The sequence below is a fragment of the Malaya genurostris genome, chromosome 1 (genome assembly GCF_030247185.1).
Source record: "Malaya genurostris strain Urasoe2022 chromosome 1, Malgen_1.1, whole genome shotgun sequence".
NCBI lineage: Eukaryota > Metazoa > Arthropoda > Insecta > Diptera > Culicidae > Malaya > Malaya genurostris.
Window position 1 is genome coordinate 96534260 of NC_080570.1, and position 4458 is coordinate 96538717.

Sequence of the window (4458 nt, forward strand, 5' to 3'; positions counted from 1 at the left end):
AAGGACGACGATTTTGAGGTAGTCAGGCACATATCTTCAACTGACTGCGTATAAAAGGGGAACCGTAGTCGAAATTCGACCATTTCTTCTTGTGCGTTGGATGGAAACAGACGTCGCGGGACCAGCAGCTTCGGAGAGTGAACCTTCTGCGTGGTTAAAAACCTCAAACGCTCAGGTCGCAACTCTCATTTGGACTTCAGTCGTCAGGTGGAGCAGTCGGCAATGAAAGCAGAACTTCTGTTCTTGGTTCTAGATTTAGTTCTTGAACTCAGATCCAGTTCCTTATTCTAGAATTCTATTCGGTTCTTTTTAGAACCATAATACTCTCAAAGAATTATGCGAAATTTTGCTTTACTGTACTCTATACGGCCCATTTTTATTATAAAGAACTATCTAGTTATTTCATTTTATTTAATTGCGTTTCAGAATGATTAATGTAACTAATCTGTAATTTAGTCTAGGCGCATCGTTTGAAATTCTAGTAGTGAAAAAGGGGAAAGTTGCACAATTCACACAATCGATCAACTACCAATTCGAATTCGGAAGTATAAAGAAATTGTGTCAGTTTTATTCGTATTCACGACATCCAGTTATGTCTCTGACATTACACACCCGTACTTTTTTAGGAAGATTTCAAGCATCAAGGGAGTGACGAATGCTACATAATAAATAAATATCGTACTCAGGACCAATTTTATTCAAGTCGGTAAATACAATACAATTAAACTTCGTGCAAAGTAAAAAAAAGTACTTAAAACAGCAGTCCGATCAGTAGTATCTGCGAAAAATATGCAGTGGTGGTAAAGCATCGATTCCGAACACGCAAAACGTGTTCGTTCCGAACTAAAAAGCGATCCACCATCGCGAGTATAAATTTGCCGATACCATCGTTCGAGACAGCATCGCCGAACCAAGAAGCGATGCTGATGGTGGAAGAACCGATGCTTTAGTTTGTGAGCCTATCGTTACTAGTACGTTCATGAACATCCGATTCGAGTACTATAGGCTGTAGGCTGAACCGAACTTTGTCAGCTACGGCAGGTCGTTAGAGTGTTTGGATAGTTTAGCAGAGTATGGTTATTTTGAACATTTCCAGCAAGAGTGGGGTGTCTTAATATAGAAAATTGTAAATATTTTGACTTTTCGAAATTCTATGTTTAACTAATTGGTGAATCAAAAGCAAAAAAATTTTTTTTGACATTTTTGGTGGGCGTAGGGTGATTATATATGAAAAATTGTGAAATTTTGGACTACTGCCAAGTCGGTGATCTATTGATTAGTTAATCAATAGCATTTCGATTAGGATAATTTTGGGCATTTTCAACGAGCGTAGGGTGCCTGTATATGGAAAATATTTTTTTGACTAATCTCATTTCGATGCTCTATTGATTGATCAATCAATAGCATTTCCATTAGGATATTTTTTTACACTTTCAGCGAGCGTAGTGTGGCGCAATATGAAAATTTGTAAATATTTTGACTTTTGCTGATTTTATATTCCATTTAATAGTGATAGTTTTGACATTTTCGACGACCGTAGGGTGGTGCTATTTGGAAAATTTTGAAATTTTTGACTAATTTTATTAATCAATTTATTTATTTATTCAATGTCGATTCAATGTTCTATCAATTGGTGAATCAATAGCAGTTCCAATAGGACATTTCCAGCGAGCGTAGTGTGGTCCTTTTTGGAAAATGTTAGTATTTGAATTTGCAATTCCGATGCTTCATTGATTGGTGATTGAATTAAATTCGAATATGATAATTTTGGATATTTTCAGTGGGCGTAGAATGGCTTTATATAAAAATATGGGAATATTTTACCTTTTGCTAATTCAATGTTTAATTGATAGCAATTGGAACATTAGAATTTTAAGCATTTTTTTCGGTGGTAACGCAGCTTTATATGAGAAATTGTGAATTGTTTTGGCAAATTGGACGCTGTTTTGTTTAATATATCAATAGTAGTGGTGGTGAACCATAGGATTTAAACATGCAAATCTTCGAAGTGCCTGTGATTTTGACGCATCGAATGGAGCTCATTTAACCTTCCCCGATGGTCTATCAATTGAATGGTTTGGAATATATTGCTTTGCTGAACAGCAAGCGAACTTTACCGTAAACCGAATGAACAGCTTTTGCATATTTTTGCTAGGAAAATATTTTTGAACAAATATGTACAAAGCATTGGTGTTTGGTGTTTTTTACCACCACTGGTATGGAATTGGAAATCGTATAAAAATTACTATTTTCTTTATTAAGCCATCCAGCACTCGCTGAGATTATCCAAAATTAACTTTAATTGCAATTAATGCACTAATGAATATAGCATCGAACATGCAAAATTCAAAATGTTCATATTGAATCACCGCTCGCTAAAAACGTCCAAAATCATCCAATTCTACCTGCTCATCAATGATGATTCGCTCATCAATTGAACATTAAAACAGCATAAATCAAAATATTTTCAAATTTTTATATTAAACCCCCCTACGATCGCTTAAAATGTTCAACATTATCTTATTTGAACTGCTATTGATTCACCAATCAATAGAGCATCGAATTGACATTAGTCAAAATATTTTCCATATACAGGTACCTTACGCTCGTTGAAAATGCCTCAAAAATTTATTTGATTCAAATACTTGCTACAGAACATTAAATGTATTTGAATCAAATATGTTGTTGAATAGGATCAAATAAAAAATTATGTTGACTCTGGTTGAGCTTCAAACTCATTGGTGTTGATTGAAATTTTTGGTCCTTGATGCCAGTGATTATTGATTCTAAAACATTTTCATTGAATCAAACATTGGGACTAGTTTTTTTGTGATATTTAACACAACTTTTTCTAAGATTTTATATTGTTACATCACTCAAATGGAACACGTCGTTCGAGAAAGTAATAATTTTCGAAGCAGTTGACGAATTAAAACTATCTTGCGCTATTGAAATCGTTATAATTGTGCGATACCATAGTGAGTGCTTTCATAGGATAGGTATTAGGTTATGATTTATTTATGTACATGGAACATACATTTGTATTCATTTCAGAGAACGGTTTCATAGTAGAGCTTTTAAAAAAATTTGAAAGAAAGGAAGTAGAGGAGTCAATACCGCAACTGTACCTAGCTGAGCGAATAAAATGCATAAGATAATAAATAAAAAAAATAATGTACAATAAATAAAAATTCTTTTCAAAAAATAATTTATTGAATTTAAAAAAACCATCATTGAATCTACACACAGTCGCACGAAATTTTAGAAATATCAGTGGCAAACGAGTCGTGTTTAAATTCAGTCGAGTGAAAACAAGAATGGCTTATTCGTATTCGTTCGAAAGTACCCGTTCGTCGTACTGCCGATACGGAAGTAAACAAGAATGAGGGTGATTATCTCCAGTTCTATTGATTGGTAGTACGAACAATCTCGGCGAAGAGCGAAGCGAACAAATCTGCGCTGTATTCTCTCAATTCTATTAGCACCGTTCAGGTAGCATGGGTTCCAAACTGCCGAGCAATATTCGAGAGTTGAACGAACAAGCGAGCAGTAAAGCGATTTTAGACAGTGTATGTCTGTAAAGTGCTTAGTTATTCTCATTAAGAATCCTAATCTACGGGAAGCTTTAGCTATAATGCAACTGATGTGATGTAAGTTGTTCATCGAGATGGACGCCAAGATCCTTAACGCTAGTCGATCTTCCAATGAAGGATCCTCCAGAAAGTAATGAAGTCGAATAAAAAAGAAAAAGGAGGGAAATAAACAAGACACGTACGGCGAGATAATGACGCAATTTCGTCTGGACAATTTTGACAGCAGCCGAAATGCAGCCAGCCTTTTGACGGTTGCCAGAATCCCTCACAAGCGGGAGCGCTGCCAACTATAACGATTTCTCGGTATACCGACTTTTGGACTCGATACAGGAATACAGATATGTTCTCTTAAAATACCGATATTCAATTTTCATACAGATAAATACCGATTTTCAGTTTTGTGTTGGATTCTATAGGGGTAAACCTTTTTTTTTTTGGTCGAAGAATCAGATTCCGCACTAAATCGATGTTTGATTTGTATTGAGAAGGAAATCTAGCAGGATTCCGGCAAAAATGGCTGGCAGACATAGCCAGCCGTCTGGGGGGAAATCTGCCCGCCGCGTACAAGTGGTGGGTGCCTGTTTACGTATCGGTTACAGTTGCCATATTTGCAGATTTTTTAATTACTTTTTATGCTGAGAAAAAAAAATACCAATCTTTTATATACATTTTCAGGCTCGGTCTTTGATTTGCAATAAACGTGAAAAATGTTTTAAAGATAGGATTATTTTTATAAATTATTAACGTTTCAAAACAATTAATTGAGCGTATTTCTGCTGTTGATTTTTCTGGGTTGATTTTTATGCTACTATCTTCAAATGAAACTTCAAATCATTTTATTAAAATATGTTTAATTGCGACCACA